Genomic DNA, 18,218 nt, shown 5'->3' with positions numbered 1-18,218 from the left:
GATGAAAATATTAGAATCTCCAGAATAAAAACAGAAGAAAATAACCTCTTTCTACTTAGGAAATCTAAGTAACACCATAGGGGAGGTCGGGAGGTTCTTGTGTTCTTTTGTGATTCCACTGTTACTATCTGTGTTCTTTCCATATTAATGTAAGCACCTATGAGATATCTGGGCAATTCCTGGACTTAGCTATTTTGTGTCTTCTTGGGGAGCTTATTATGAAGAAGGATCCAGTGCTAGCATGGAGTTTCCTGTGTTGTGCCTGGCTGGGAATGATGGGCTTTATTTCTCAGTGGTGCAGTGTGAGCAATTCTCCGCAAGGGCCGGGTGGAGCCGTTCTGGACATATACCCTGAAGAGTCTGAGAGAACACCTAAAGATATGACTGAATATTTCATAATTTTTCTTACCAAAGTAAAACTAAGGGAATTTTATAGAATCTAAAAAGTTTATCAGAGATAAAAATGACTTTTCGTGTAAGAATCACAGAAACAGCTGACATAAGCAAATACGACATACGCAAACTGCATTCAAAGGACACGTGATAACACCAGGGATTCTCCTCAAGACAGGAATCTTCACACTAGAATGTAAGGCAGTTAAGCTGAAAAACATAAACAAAATACAAAATACACACACACAAGCGCCTGACCAGATGAGTGCTATGAAATAGATAACAATAATAATAATAAATATTTTCACTCTAGACTTTAGTTAACCCTTAGGCAAATGCTACTTTTCAGTCCTGATCTGACAGTTGATATCAGGATCAAATAAAATGACAAATGTCCCAACATATTGTAAAATGCAAACAACTGTACACATGCAGCTTACTCATGTTAAGACTAGATAGACACAACAGCAGTTTATATATTTGGTCCTCTCTGAGGAAGGTAGAGGCGTTTAGGAGGTAACGTTAGCCTAACAGAAACCTGAGAAAAGAGGAAAAATATTGGCCTTTCTGGAGAAACTTGATACTGATGTGAGTCCTCTCCCACTTTTTCTGAGTGCTATTATCTTTCCCACTTACTGCTTTCCAAATGCACTGGATGTCACCAAGTCACCAAACATGCCCAAGACTTTTCACCTCACACTCGTGACTCAGACTGTTCCCTCTGACATCACTCTTGACCACGTTCTTCACATAACTTGCTTGCTCTCAGCCTCACATTACAAAGCACCATTTTAAAGAGGTCTTCCCAACCTATATAAAGAAGGCTTTTCTTCCTAATTGCTCCTCATTTTCTATATCAGTATCAATTACCATTTTTCTTCTTAATAATATTGACTACAAATACAGAAATTTTAAGTGAATTTTAACTTATTTGTCTCCCTCACTAGCATGTAAGCTCTAAAGTGAACATGTCTGTTTTGTTGACTTTTATATCCCCAGAATAATTCACATAGTAAGTGCATCTTAAATTTCTGTTGAATCAATGAATAATATGGTTTCTGGGTAAATTTCTGCAATTTCAAATTATCTGTAGATTTGTATGGTCTACTAATAGACTTACCACCATATTCCTTTCTAAAATCAGGTATCTTAAATATATTGACTGTGGCAAGGAATATTTGTGTCCCATTTGTCTTTTAAGACTCATTTATCTTTGTTACTCACTGCAGTGTGTAAAGAGTAAAAAGGAAGGAAAAGCAGGTGGTAGAGAATGGGATGTGTTCAGAAAAACACAGACTGAAAAATCACTGGATGTTTTGGCATTACATTGGCCAGTAGATTAATATGTAATTTGGACAAATCATTTAACTTCTATGGATTATAAAGAAAGTGTTGGATTAGATAATGTCTTAAATTATGTCCAATCCTAAAAAGTAACAATTTTGAATTGCAGATTTAGGGATGTGTGTGTATTTGAAAATGTCATGCTGTTTGTGTGTAAACATATTTATCTGTTTAAAAATATGCTTATACTTATGAAGTACGTATTCTTCAGATATTCTATAAGCTTGGAATAGTGCTATAAAATTTCGCTAGAGAAGAAGTGTGTCAATAAAAATCATATTGTAGAGCATACAAGTTCATTCTACAAAAAGCTTAATATTTTAAAAGGATAACAATTGTTTCAAGGTGTTTTATTTCTTTATTCTGTTTTGCTTTCTACTATTGGTTGGTTTGACAGTTGTAACTAAGGAAGCACATTTAATGGGCTGATATGAAATGGATTCTATTAGTTCAGCCCTCTGTAAGCATTCTTATGCATCATTAACATTATACATTGCAAGGAATTGCTTTCCTTAAATTGTAGATCTTTGGACATAAATTCAAGACTGTAGTAAATGATTGTCTGACTGGTGAGTGAACACTTGTAGTATGTGCACTGATGAGTTAGGTGAAGTGTATAATTAGAATACACATTTTAGTATGGCTTATTAAATCACAAAACACAAGTAAGCCATTAGAATTTGAATAAGCAGTGATCAGATTTGATCGGGTTTCCAATGACAGATGCAATTAATTTTTGACATTTCAAGTTTGGTGATATTATATCTGATAATTCTGAATGTCCTCTATGTATACCAGGCAATGTCTAAAATAAAGCAGCTATAATAGAGTTTAACTAATTAGGAAGTCCTAAACCATTGTGATATCCTTTAGAATAGCAATGTATTTGATTGACCAAGTTGAATGAGCATTTCCATTTTGTGTGTATATGTTGTGCAAGAGACAAAAAGGAAAATAACACACGTTTTATGCTTATATCTATAAACATTAGACTTCTCAATTCTTGAAAATGATTGTCTCCCAAAAGGTATCTATGTTCCTTAACTCTTTTTTTTTTTAACCCCAATCCTAACTCATTACCAGATCATACTGATGCTGTGTTTAACAAAATATTTCTAGTCTGTCCACTTCTTTCTCTCTGCACCACCACCCCCTATTCCAAACCATAAGCATCTCTTACTTGGATTATTGTTGTATTTTCCTGGCTGGTCTTGAGGGTTTTACCCCCTCCTTCCTCCCCCCACACCCACCCCATGTTAATTTAATCAGCAGTCAGCATGCTCTTGAACTATAACTGGAAAATGGTTCTTCCTAGCTTTGCTTGTGTGGAGACCTATGTTTAGACCATCTTGGACTGTTAATCACATTTTTGTGAGAAACTAATGTAACATATGCAGAAGTCCCCTCGCTCCATGATAAATAGCTGCTAAGCACCAGGCGTGATGACAATGCTCTAAATGATCTCCTTCATTTAATTTATTTTGCACAGCAACTCTATGAAGTAGATACTATTAGCCCCATTATATAGATGAGAAAATTGAGGTTTAGAGACTTGAAGTCTCATGCTTCTCTCATCTAAGTAGTGACAAAGCTGAAATTCAAATATAGGGGAGTTGTGATGCCAAAGCCCAGGACTTTTCCACTGTATCATTAGCATTGAAACACACATGAAGCTTCCAGGGAATCAGGTGAGCCTCCCTCTAAATTTAGGTTTTTCCTCCCCTAACCACCAAAATACACTGTGTCAGCTTGTCTGACAGTTTGTTGTGCTAACGGGTAGGTAGAAAATCACAGGCCAAATGTCAGCCCAAAAGACAGTCAAAGTGGATTTCTCCTCCTCTTGTCTCATCCCTGCTTACCATCCTGTGATGACTATCTTATTGTATGAGAAGGCCCAAAGCTTATCATGCCACCAAATCATTGGAGACTCCGGGATTTATTACTACAAGGTTTTGCTTAAAGGAAAAAACTCTCATTTCTCTTTGTCATTTGGTGGCATATGTTGTTGTCTCAGACTTTTGAATAAGGGAGAGCTGGACTCCAGCACTTTTAACACTCCTACACTGCTGGGGAATCTTGAGATTCCATATTAGGTTTACAATGGCTATGTTAAGTCTTGCTTGAAAAGAATAGTGACTTGACTTCCTGAAAAAACCTCTGTATGTGTTAAGCACTAAACTAAAAATGCTGTAGGAATAAGAGTATGTTAGGAATGGTTCTTGGACCATTACGATTACTGAGGGATGGAGAGCCAGATATTTACTCAGCCCCTCCCAAGTGCCCGGTAAGAGTGGTATATAGAAAAAGAGACTGTTGTCAAATAGCTGCTAATTTGAGATTATCAAGAGTAGGAGACACTTGTAATCTGTGACTTGGCTTGTATCCTGAGTTTTCTCTTTGTGGTCCATATAACCAGTAAGTGTTAGGAGGTCTTGCCCCTTGCTTGGACTAGGAAAGTGGGCACTTAATGGACTGTGCCATGCTTGAAGGTCTTCTTTTCCCCAGCTGGTTTTCCAAGTCCATGCTTTGAGGCTTATGTGTATGCTACAGGCAGTCATACCATAAACCAAAGATTATTTCATATACTCTGTGAACTGAATTGGAGGGGAGATTTACTTGCCGGGCAGGTTATGATGAAGGCTCCTGAAAGGCTCCAGAAAGGCCTGAGTGTACAGCTGCAGTCTCTGTTGTTATGGAGGAATTGTCTTTCGTTTGAGTAAGACACTAGTGTCAGGGGCATAAGTGCCACAAAGCCTATGAGGGTCTTGGGAATTTCTGTGGAGTTGCAGGGTTGAATGAAGAAGCTCCGCAATCCACACCAGAATCATGGACTACCTTTTAAGGACCAATTCCATGGACTTTATCATCAACTTTGTGGAGTCACATTCTTCCAGAAGGGAATGTTTGGTTTTCCACACTGCCTGCCAAGTTGTCCCAACACATGGCCCCTCATCATGTTCAAACTTTAAACCTTCCTTCCTATTTCTGATTTCTACTCCAAGGTAAGCCTTCTCATCTCCATTCAGAGATGGAGTGAGAAGGATGCTAAACCTCTGTTGCCCATGTGGAGGGCCTAGTATAATGTCATAACCAGTAGCCTTAGCTTCCTGATCTTCTGCAGATTTTAAAGGAAGCTGTTTCCACTACGCTTATTACAGCAATGGTTGCAATTCTAATATAGCTAAGGTATTAACTAATCTGTTTACTCCCTTTTTCCAATGTAATTATGAATAATGCCCCCTTTCCACCTTAAAATAATGACAAATTATTTACAACCCACAAGTTCTGATTTTTGGTGTTTCCTTTGAACACAAAAATATTATATATATATATATATAAAAAACATATATAGAGAGAGAGGCAGAGAGGGAGAAAAGAGTGACAATTAACCAATTAACTGTATTGTGTATAGATCATAGGTTTTCCCATTTGATTATTTTTTCTTTGTTTTTTAATAACAATTGTAAAGTTTGAATTAAGCTTTGTTGTGGAAAAAAAAATGAATCAGTCGCCTAACTCAAAACCCTTTGTGACTGCTCATTACATCTACCCTCAACACGGTTCACAAGCCCTGCATAATTTTTGACATCTGCTCACTTCTTAAGTCTCACTTCTTGAAATTCATGTCTTCACTCTGCTCCAGCAACATTGGTTCTTTCAATACTTTGAAGTACCAAACTATTTTCTACCTCAAAACTGATTATTTCTGACCTTCTCTAGAACCTGCTTCTCTAGATCTTCTCCCTGGAAGGTCATTCTGGGAAGCATAATCATCCTCCTTTATCATCAGTGATTCTTGCTTTTGCTGTCCACGCTTCCAAAACGTCCTTTCCTCCTGGTGCTCAAACAGGGTTCTGTGGAGAAGTGAGAGAAGAACCTGCTCAACAACTCTGTCACACTTTGGATCTGAGCACTGTGATAGGAATATTTGTGCTCCAAACTTCACAAGATCTCATTTGAGTAATTCTAATAATTTTCGACCCTGAAACATTAGTGCTCACAACTAGTCCGTATGGTAGAAATACAAATAAATGCCATATCTTTTCCTGTGTCATTCTTGTTTCTTTCCCACAGATGAATTCTCCCACTAATGGTGCCTCCTCCTGAATCTGGCTATAAAACAAAAGCTTCTATGTATATTAACAGAGTTCACAATTTCTGGGGATAAAATACGGAATTGTGTATTGAGGCTTGTGAACACTGGTATTTTCCCATTCCAGATATTACCAAATCTGATCATTTAACCAATATCCACACTTAAATTTAAGAAGCCAGTATTGACAAAATATTGGCACTGATGTCTCTGAAGTATGGACTATTCTTACATCTTTATTAGCTCATGTTTATAGTTACTTGTATAGGATGGAGATACAGGCATACAACTAGGTTATCTGCCTGTTAAATAATGTGTTCAGAAGATGGTTTATTACGTATGGCAGGAATGTTTAGAGAAGGAAGCATTCAGTCTTCTAAAGAGTTCTGCAAAATGATGCCATTAGAATTTCTTTCCTTGACTAGGTACATTTCTCTCGTACCAGTCTCTTTGTTCTCTTTGGTTATCCTTAGACTTTGATCTTGAAATTACCTATGCTTTCACTTATTCTTGATAGGACTTGAAGTCTCCTGATATCTCATCACAGATCTCATCTCTGCCTTATTTACTAGTTCTTAACACTCTGCCAGTACTCATATGAAATAGTACAATTGCTTCATTTTGGTGCTGACAGCTCATATAGACCTTCCTTGATATGTGATAAAGAAGGATGCCTGTGGTGCACCAAAAACTTAATGTACAATTTTACTTAACTTTGAATTCAATAAAATATCAAGGTTATATCTTGTAATGCAGGTCTTATTACTAGCTGCTAAATGCCTGCATGTGACTGGAGGTCAATAAAATTATTTCTGTTCTTTGCTCAAAATTTTCAATTAGAAACATTTATGCAGTGAAGCTAGAGCTGTTTTACAAGGTTGACTGCTACTATTGGACTGATGAATTTTAAGACGTGGATATTTGTGTGAGGCTCACACAACAGACTTCCCTGGGTTTAAGGCAAGAAATTTATGCAAAATAAGGAAAGGGGGTAGAGTAGTAGTACTTACATGTTATAAAAAAATTTGCTATGATGTCTATCATTTTGTGTTCCAAAATAGGCTGTTAGCTTTTTAATTAAACTTTTGTGTAAAATAATTTGTTAGCTACAGAACGATTAAAATATGATATATTCATAATGCCTATGAACTGTCAAAAATTTTGAGATTTTAAGTCTTAAAACTTACCAATTTTCATTAGATTTCTAGTATAATGATCAGTCAGTATAACTGAATTCTATTCTGAAAGAGACAAACCCATGCAAAGAAGCATGTTTAGGTATATTTTAGAAAGGTAATCTGCCTTTAGCAGGTATTGGTTAACATAAATATGCAAACCAACCTAGGAAAAAAATACGTCTTTCATATGAGATATCAGTTCTAATTTAAAGTGAAAAAAAAAACTGCATTTTGAAATCAGTTTTATTGGTTATACACATTGCAATAAAAAAGATGGCATTTGTTTTTGTGTATAACATTTATTCAAGAAATCTTTTATATCACAAATACATTTGAAGTATTTCTTCAAAAAGATGCTATATTACTCATCTAGAATTGACTCCTAGAATTTTAATTTTATTTGTTATTAGAATTTTCCATGGTCCATTAGATACTCTAACAGATTATGTTTGGTATATATTAATTATTCAGTCATAAAGAAAAATAATTGATCTTTATGGATAAAGATCAACATCCTAGGCGTTAGTGAGTTGAAATGGACTGTACTGGTCATTTTGAATTGAAAAATCATATGGTCTGCTATGCCGGGAATGACAGCTTGAAGAGGGATGGAATCTTATTCATTGTCAAAAAGAACATTTCAAGATCTATCCTGAAGTACAACACTGTCAGTGATAGGATAATATCTATATGCCTACAAGGAAGACCAGTTAATACGACTATTATTCAAATTTACTCACTAATCACTAATGCCAAAGATGAGGAAACTGAAGATTTTTGCCAAATTTTTCAGTCTGAAATTGATCAGACATGTGATCCAGATGCATTGATAATTATTGGTGACTGGAATGCAAAAGTTGGAAACAAGAAAGATCAGTAGTTGGAAAATATGGCTTTGGTGATAGAAATGATGCTGGAGACACATGGTAGAATTTTGTAAGATCGATGACTTATTCATTGCAAATATCTTTTTTCAACGACATAAATGGCAACTATACACATGGACTTCCTGGATGGAATACACAGGAATCGAATCTACTACATCTATGGAAAGAGATGATGGAGAAGCTCAACATCATCAGACAGAACAAGGCCAGAGGCCGACTACAGTACAGACCATCAATTGATCATATGCAAGTTCAAGCTGAAACTGAAGAAAAATAGAACAAGTCCATGAGAACCAAAGTATGACCTTGAGCATATTCCACCTGAATTCAGAGACCATCTCAAGAACAGATTTGATGCATTGAACACTAATGACCAAAAACCGGACAAATTGTGAGATGACATCAAGGATGACATACATAAAGAAAAGAAAAGGCATTAAAAAGACAGGAAAGAAAGAAAAGACCAAAATGGATGTCAGAAAAGACTCCAAAAGAAGCTAAAGTGAGTGGAAGAAAAGATGAAGTGAAAGAGCTGAAAAGATTTCAAAGGGTGGCTCATGAAGACAAAGTAAAATATTATAATGAAATGTACAAAGACCTGGAGTTAGAAAACCAAAAGGAAAGAACACACTTGGCATTTCTGAAGCTGAAAGAACTGAATTAAAAAAATCAAGCCTTGAGTTGTAATATGAAAGGATTCTTTGGGCAAAATATTGAGCGATGAAGGAAGCATCAAAAGAAGATGGGAGGAATACACACAGTCACTATACCAAAAAGAATTGATGGACATTCAACCATTTCAGAAGGTGGTATATGATCAAGATTGATGTTATTGAAGGAAGACGTCCAAGCTGCACTGAAGGCATTGGTGAAAAACAAGGCTTCAGGAATTGAAGGAATACCAGTTGAGATGTTTCAATGAACGATGCAGTGCGGGAGGTCCTCATTTGTCTATGTCAAGAAATCTGGAAGACAGCTAGCTGCCAGCCAACTGGAAGAGATCTGTATTTATGCCCATTCCAAAGAATGGTGATCCAAGAGAATGCAGAAATTAACAGACAATATCATTGATATCACACACAAGTAAAATTTTGCTGAAGATCATTAAAAAGCAGTTGCAGCAGTACATCGACAGGGAAATTCTAGAAATTCAAGGCAGATTCAAAAGAGGACATGGAACAAGGGATATTATTGCTGATGTCAGATGGATCTTGGCTGAAAGCAGAGTATATTAGAAATATGTTTACTTGTGTTTTGTTGATTATGCACAGGCATTCAACTGTGTGGATCATAACAGATTATGGATAACATTGCAAAGAATGGGAATTCCAGAACACTTAATTGTGCTCATGTGGAACCTGTACAGAGAATAAGAGGCAGTCATTTTAACAAAACAAAGGGATACTATATGGTTTAAAATCAGGAAAGGTGTGAGTCAGGGTTGTATCGTTTCACCATATTTACTCAGTCTGTATGCTGAGCAACTAATCCAAGAAGCTGAAAAGTGAAGAGGACTTGAAGCACTTACCGATAAAGATCAAAGACTACAGCCTTCAGTATGGATTATGCCTCAACATAAAGTAAACAAAAATCCTTGCAACTGGACCAATAAGCAATATCATGATAAATGGAGAAAAGATTGTCAAGGATTTCATTTGACTTAGATCCATAGTCAATGCCCATGGAAGCAGCAGTCAGTAAATCAAATGACATGTTGCATTGGGCTAATCTGTTGCAAAAGACCTCTTTAAAGTGTTGAAAAGCAAAGATGCCACCTTGAGTACTAAGGTGTGCCTGACCCTAGCCATGGTATTTTCAATCACCTCATATGCATACAAAATCTGGACAATGAATAAGGAAGACTGAAGAAGAACTGATGCCTTTGAATTATGGTGTTGGTGAAGAATATTGATTATACCATGGGCTGCCAGAAGAATGAACCAATCTGTCTTGGAAGAAGTACAGCCAGAATTCTCCTTAGAAGCAAGGATGTCGAACTTCAAGTTACGTACTTTGGAAATGTTATCAGGGGGGACCAGTCCCTGGAGAAGGACCTTATGCTTGGTAAAGCAGAGGATCAATGAGAAAGAAGAAGACCCTAAATGAGATCGATTCACACATTGGCTGCAATGATGGTCTCAAGCATAGCAATGATTGTGAGAACCACTACGCCACCAGCAGTATCGTTTTATATTCCACTTCCGCAGAGTTCTGCTTGGGGAACTTTTTGGATATTTAAAAAAATTCTTTATTATTTATAAAGATCTTTTACATGCAGTGTCTCATTTATTTTATTTCACAAAGATCCTGCTACCTGTGAAGTATTATTATACTTATTTTACTGATTTCAATGTCTCAGCTTAGAGACACCCAGAGCCATGTCTGAGGACACAAAGCTGGTTATTTCACAGTTGGAAGCCAAGTCTTCTAACTCAAAGTTTAATGTGGGGTGTGTGTGTGTTTCCTTTACAACAGGGATTCTTGATTCTTTTGTGAAGGCAGCACTCTGAACACTGGAACATTAGCTCCCACACTTGAAAAGGTTTTGAAAAGAACTCAAAGCAACATTAAACAAGTCAGTATAATTGCCAGGCGATAACAATCACAGTAAAACAGTGTTTCACATTGTCTTTAAAAGCATCTGCATTTACTTACTACTCATTTTTTTGCCTTTTAGCACCGTATTACACTTGAGTGGAACTGTTAACTGCCCTTATATATTCACAAGACGATGTGATGTTATAGCCTGCTCGAAGAAAAACATAGATTTTGGAACAGGCTGCTTTTCAGCACACCCACATCTCTTACAGCAACAAATGATACCCTGCTCTGCTCATTGCCTGATTTCCATAACAGAGACACACACACACATACATATAATTTGTTATCCTCTTGTACCCTCCAGTATTTTGTACGTTGATAAAAATTTGCTGGTTTACCTTTGAGAACACTGTGATACATCACGGAATCTGGAACACCAGTTAAAAACTTCCGTAGTGTGTCATGGTTCAGTTAAATGTCTTGTCAAAAAGCAATATGAAAACTAAGATGGTTGATATTTCTTATTAAGTGGATAAATGCTGGTAGTAAGTTTAATGCAATATCCATACAGTTTAGTTAGGATATTCTAGGAGGAAGAAATTAGCTATTTATATAGCTGCTTCATCCTTAGCAGCCAAAATATTCTTCCTGGAATTTTTTCAACTCAACTCTTCTAAGGATTTAACTTTAACAGGGAAGATCCTTTCTTTATAATATTCCTCCCAGACTATTTCTATAACCAGTATTCCAGGGATTTGAAATTTTTCCATTTTAGTATTCTTCCACAAATTAATTCATGATGTGCTGTCCAGTGTTAAATAAAAGGAAAACAAAAAATGGGACTTTCCTGAAAACACTAAGTAATAATAATAGCTACATTTATTTGACACATTAAGTACTAGACACTGTTCTGAATAATTTACGTATATTAACTCATTTAATTCTCACAACAACCCTGTGAGGTGAGGATATGTATTATGCTCATTTTCCAGATGGGGAAACTGTGGTACAGAGGAGTTGTGCAATGGATCAAAGGCAAACAGCTAAGAGCAGTGAAATCAGAGTTTGAATGCAGTCATTAAGGATCTAGAGCCTCAGCATTTAGGCCTCATGAAAAACAATTGAAAAAGAGAAAATGAGAGAAAGACATGAGAAAAAATTAAATTCTAGAAACATGAAAAGGAGTCTGATTTCCAAACGAAATGATTCTATTTTTGCCATTGCAAAAAACAAAATTTTATTGCTATTAGGATGGTGTAGGCCTGGGCAGCGTTTCGTTCTGTTGTACATGGGTCACTATGAATCAGAACCGACTCAACCACACCTAACAACAACTACAACAACAACAGACCTCATTCCATTCTCCTTCTTCATGAGGGACTCATCCAGAGTTTGAGGGTCTGAGTCCATAGACTTTCTGATGGTGAAGCAAGAAACATACCAGTGATACCTCAAGGATTTCTTCAGGATTAAAAGTTAAAATCCAAACATTGAAGCATCTTCTTCCTCATTCTTACCTGTAAAACCATGGTGAGGGTCCATGGTATTTTTTTCACAAATGGATGACAATGTTTTTCCAAATGATAAACTACCTACTCGACTTGAAGTAGGAGGCTGGATTCCGGCTGAGAAATGTAAGATTAACTGAACTACTTCCCATTATTAAGCAAAGGGGACCTGCACAATGTCAACTGTGTACTAGTATAAATCTGTCATTTATTTCAGGAGGCACTGGGCTTTAAGCTCATTACTGACATGTGCCAGAGCTTTATTAGCTACCTTAGATAAGCTTTTACTATAAAGTTTTAATTCTGTAATTAAATAGTGAATAGCTTTTACACTCATGCCAAGCTAGCAAGGCTTATGTGAGTTGTTGAATCTCAACCAGCAGCGTGGGAGGTAACTCTAGCTGTAATCTTAATGGCTGTTGAAAGTTCATGTTTAATGGCTTTGAAAATAGAAATTCAATTCAAAAACTCTATGCCTAACACCTGAAAAGTGGTGTCAAGCGTAAGGTAAAGGACAATATTGACAATTTTTCAGTGAATTTACAATGGTAGAAAGGTGAAATCATTCACTGAGGCCAAGCACCTTCTTTGAGGTATGAGTGATCTTGAGAAGCTGTCTATATTGATCAACAAAAGCAAAATATTTCAATAGCTTGTACATCATCATTTTTGGATTCTGTTGACAGAGTTATAATTCCTTTAACCCCAAATAAGCCTTGGTTCAGTGGACCACAAAGGCCCTCTTTAATATTGTTGTAATTTATGACCTGGATCCATACTTTAAAGCAGTTCTACTTTTATTAGTAAGAAGAGAGCTAAATTACACTTAGGAAATATTTAATTTATATGACAAACATGATTTTTCCATTGAGACCTTTCCTTCTATAGCCTATATATTGGGCTGCTTTTAAAATGTCACATTATCTTCATGAAAAGTAGTGGCTGCTTTTTCACAAGAGTCATTTTTCATAGTTAACTCCCTCAGCTTTTCCAGGGTTTCCCCTCAAGTGCCAAAAGAAATGAGAATACACTTTTATTTTAGGTTCCTTATTAAAACTTCATTTTCTTGGCTAAATCAGAATGTGTTTAAGTCCTTGGGTCGTAGAAATGGTCTCTATGGGTTTAGAATATTTAACCTAAAAGACTAGTTAACATGAGCTCACACACTGAGGTTGAGCAGATGTCTTTAGAATTGCTACAAGTTCTGAGCGGGCATTCTTTTCTTTGAAAGGGCCAGTATTTCTGAAATTATATAGAAAATAATATATAAAACATCTAAAGCTATGTCTAAGTGGGAAAAATATTTGGGCTCAAATTCCCCATGCTACCAAATAGATTAGACTGATATGCTAAATATCATGCTGCTTGTTTTTACAATAAAGTGATTCTAAAGGAGTATTCCAAAATACCCCAGATTAAAATATGAATCTCTGTCAATAAAGGTGTTTATTGTGGGATATATGATTGCCATTTTTTCACTATTATACATGATATTAAGGTACAATCAAATACATTAAGGAAAATAAATGGAATATTGTAAGCTAATAAAATATACACATATTAAGGAGATGTTGTAATACATAATCTAGTGAACAATAAATATAAAAAGAATATGACATTTAAAATTGTATTCTGACTAAAGTTATAACTACAAGGTATGTGTTCATGTGGACAGTATCTTAAGAGGAACATGACCAAATAAAAACAGTTTGAATGGCAGGCCAATTGTTCCTTTTCCTTATGTAGCATTGCATAGATATTACTTCAATTTTTATTATATCCTATGATATAATAAAAATACAATAATAGGAAAATTTAACTAGTTCCCACTCTTAGTTATTATTTGTTGCCTTAGAGGAGTGTTTCAGCAATGCCTAAATTGAAAAGCAAAATTTTGTTGAAATTATTAATTTTCTAAGCAAATATATAAATAAATATATAGATCTATAGATATATAGAGATATTTAGATAAATCCAGAGATATCTAGATATCACTGCAGTTGGACCTCAGTATTCTCGGGTTCTGCATCCACAGATTCAACCAACTGTGGATCTAAAATATTTGGAAACATAAAAAGTTCCAAAAAGCAAAACTTTTATTTGCCACACGCCGAGCACTATGCTGAATCCACATGAATGAAGTGATGTGTAGGCATACCCTGCCATAGCCACCCACCATTTCACAGATCCTCAGTCTCTCTCTAGCACTCGTTTTTTGAGCATTGTTCACCTCACATCTTATCATTATTTCCTAAACAATGCAGTATAACAACTATTTACATAGCATTTACATTGTGTTAGATATTATAAGTAATCTAGAGATGATTTAATACAAAAACAGACACATAGACCAATGGAACAGATTTGAGAACCCAGACATATACCCATCTACCTATGAGCAGCTGATATTTGGCAAAAGCCCAAAGACCATTAAATGGGGAAAAGACAGTCTTTTTAGCAAATGGTGCTGGCATAACTGGATAGCCATCTGTAAAAAAAAAAAAAAAAAGGACCCATACCTCACACCATACACAAAAACTAACCAAAAATGGATCAAAAACCTAAATATAAAATCTAAAACAATAAAGATCATGGAAGAAAATATAGGTCCAATGCTAGGGACCCTAATACATGGCATAAATAGTGTATAAACCACAACTAACAATGCACGAACACCAGAGAGAAGCTAGATAACTGGGAGCTCCTAAAAATCAAACACTTATGCTCATCATAAGACTTCACCAAAAGAGTAAAAAGACAACCTACAGACTGGGAAAAAATTTTTGGCTATGACAAATCCGATCGGCATCTAATCTCTAAAATCTATAAGATACTGCAACACCTCAACAACAAAAAGACAAATAATTCAATTAAAAAATGGGCAAAGGGTATGAACAGACACTTCTCCAAAGAAGACATTCAGGCAGCTACAAACACATAAGGAAATGCTAATGATCATTAGCCATTAGAGAAATGCAAATCAAAACTACAATGAGATACCATCTCACCCCAACAAGACTGGCACTAATTTGAAAAACACAAAATAAATGTTGGAGAGGTTGTGGAGAGATTGGAACTCTTGTGCACTGCTGGTGGGAAGGTAAAATGGTACAACCACTTTGGAAAACAATATGGTGCTTCCTTAAAAAGCTAGAAATAGAAGTACCATAAGATCCAGCAATACCACTCCTTGGAATATGTCCTGGAGAAATAAGAGCCATCACACGAATAGACAAATGCATAACTATGTTCATTGCAGCATTATTCACAATAGCAAAAAGATAGAAACAACCTAAATGCCATCAACAGATGAATGGATAAACAAATTATGGTACATACACACAATGGAATACTATGTAATGATAAAGAACAATGATGAATCAGAAAAACATATCACAATGTGGATGAATCTGGAGGGTATTATGCTGAGTGAAATAAGTCAGTCACAAAAAGACAACTATTGTATGAGACCACTGTTATAAGAACTCAAGAAAAGGTTTAAACACAAAAATCATTCTTTGATGGTTACGAGAGTAGGGAGGGAAGGGGAAGGGAAATCACTAACTAGATAGTAGACAAGGATCAACTTCCTTGAAGGGACGGACAGCATGCAATACAGGGGAGGTCAGCACAACTGGACCAAAGCAAAAGCAAAGAAGTTTCCTGGACACATCCAAACACTTTGAAGGACAGAGTAGCTGGGGCTGGGGTCTGGGGACCATAGTTTCAGGCAACATCTAGGTCAATTGGCATAACATAGTTTATAAAGAAAATGTTCTAGATCCCACTTTGGTGAGTGGTGTCTTAAAAGCTTGCAAGCGGCCATCTAAGATGCATCAATTTGTCCCATTCCACTCAGAGCAAAGGAGAATGAAGAAAATCAAAGACACAGGAAAATACTAGCCCAAAGAACTAAACGACCAAATGAACCAGACTCCACCAGCCTGAAACCAAAAGAAGTAGATGGTGCTCAGCTACCACTAATGACTGTCCCGACAGAGAACACAATAGAGTCCATGACAGAGCAGGAGAAAAATGTAGAACAGAACTCAAATTCATGTAAAAAGACCAGGCTTGATGGTCTGACAGACTGGAGGAACCCCCGAAACTATGGCTCCCGGACACACTGTTAACCCAGCACTGAAACCATTCCCGAAGCCCACTCTCCAGACAGAGATTAGACAGGACTATAAAACAAAAAAGTAGTACATGTGAGGAATGTGCTTCTTAGTTCAATAAGATACACGAGACCAAATGGGCATCTCCTGTCCAAAAACAGGATGAGAAGGCATGAAGTGACTAGAACTGGTCAAATGGACACAGGGAACCCCGGGTGTAAAAAGGGAGTGTGCTGTCACATTGTGGGGATTGCAACTAATGCCACAAAACAATATATATATAAATTTTTGAATGAGAAATTAACTTGAGCTGTAAAATTTCACCTAAAACACAATAAAAAAAATAAAGGCTTTCGTTTACATTGCAAAAAAATAAAGATGATTTAACGTATACAGGAGGATGTGCATAGGTTATATGCAAATACTACCCTATTTTATAGAACAGACTTGAGCATCCGGTGGATTTTGGTATCCAAAGGGGTCCTGGAACCAATCCCCGCAGATACCAAGGAAAGACTGTATTTAGTTTAGATAGCTAGCTAGCTAGATAGATAAAGATGGGAGAAACACAATGCAATGATTTTCCAAATACTCTTTGTTTCAGTTGTGAATTTTATCAGGAAAATACTGTTAAATAATAAAAGAAAACATTTTTAAGATCACAAGTGTTTATATTTCAGAAATCATATTTCATGAACCTGGAGATTTGGGGACAGTATGTTTTATCTCCTCTAGTTGTAAAGTCTTGTGACTGATTTGATGAAGAGCTGATGATTTAAAAAGTGATTAAAGAAGGCAACTATCAAGTTTAAAAAGTCAATTATTTTCCAATTGCCCACCCAAGAATAGTTCTGCAATGTACATTTATGGATGAGTCTTAGAAACTTTTCTAGTTAGGACACAATGGCATGGCCTTGATTTAAAGCCCTCAGCTCTGGCAAACATTAAGTTCATTAAGCTAAGCACAGTGTGTTAAATACAGATCAACTCATTATAGAGCATCAACTCAATCATTGATGAGAGCTCTTTGAAAGACCCATCATTATAACATTAAATGTCATTTTATTACCAGACAGTAACTGCCTGATTAAAATCTTAAACGGATGGGGATCATTGAGAAGCCATATTGAAAGTATCTTCCAGCTGATTATGAAAGTAAAGTCTGCAGTAAAGGGAAGTATCAGTGAAAATGAATAATTTTCTTGCCTCAGTGTCTTTCATTTGTTTCTTCTTCTTTCAATTTCCACTGGTAAAGCCCTAATTCAAGACCTAATCTCTCTTGGATTATTGCAATAGTTTTTGTTTTTAATCTGGTTTTTCTGCTGATATACCCTGGTTCCCTTCAAATAATCCTAAGTAATACAGCTACAGAAACCTTTCCAAAGCCCATTTTTAATTATGTCCATTGCTTGCTCAAAATATTTTGATGTATTTCCAATGATAAGAAAATAACATTGTACTTTACCTGACATTCAAGTTCCTCCTTGAAATGAATACTAGTTTTTTTTTTAAATTCCATAGCTTTCAGCCATGATGAATTACTTACTTTTAATTTTTCTGCACTTTCTATCCATTGACCACACACTTCCTGTTGTTTAAAATATTCTTCTTCCCATTACTAAATGTTAAGATTTTAGCTATCTTTTGGCGCTTCCTTAGAAAGTGAGAAATACAGATGCCATATGATCCAGCAATCCCACACCTAGGAATATATCCTAGAGAAATAAGAGCTATCACATGGATAGACATGTGCACACCCATGTTCATTGCAGCATTGTTCACAATACCAAAAAGATTGGAACAACCTAGATGCCCATCAACAGATGAATGGATAAACAAACTATGGTACATACACACAACGGAGTATTATGCAACGATAAAGAACAGTGATGAATCTGTGAAGCATCTCATAACATGGATGAAACTGGAGGACATTATGCTGAGTGAAATAAGTCAACCACAAAAGGACAAATATTGTATGAGACCTCTACTATAAAAATTCATGAAAAAGTTTACACACAAAAAGAAACAATCTTTGTTGGTTATGAGGGATGGGAGGGGTAGGGGGGTGGAAAACTAAACCAACAATAGATAAGTGGTGACTTTGGTGAAGAGTAAGACAGTACATAATACTGGGGAAGCCAGTACAACTTGTA

This window comes from Trichechus manatus, unplaced genomic scaffold, assembly GCF_000243295.1.
Source record: "Trichechus manatus latirostris isolate Lorelei unplaced genomic scaffold, TriManLat1.0 scaffold00016, whole genome shotgun sequence".
Lineage (NCBI taxonomy): Eukaryota > Metazoa > Chordata > Mammalia > Sirenia > Trichechidae > Trichechus > Trichechus manatus.
Note: the sequence above shows the minus strand (reverse complement) of the source record.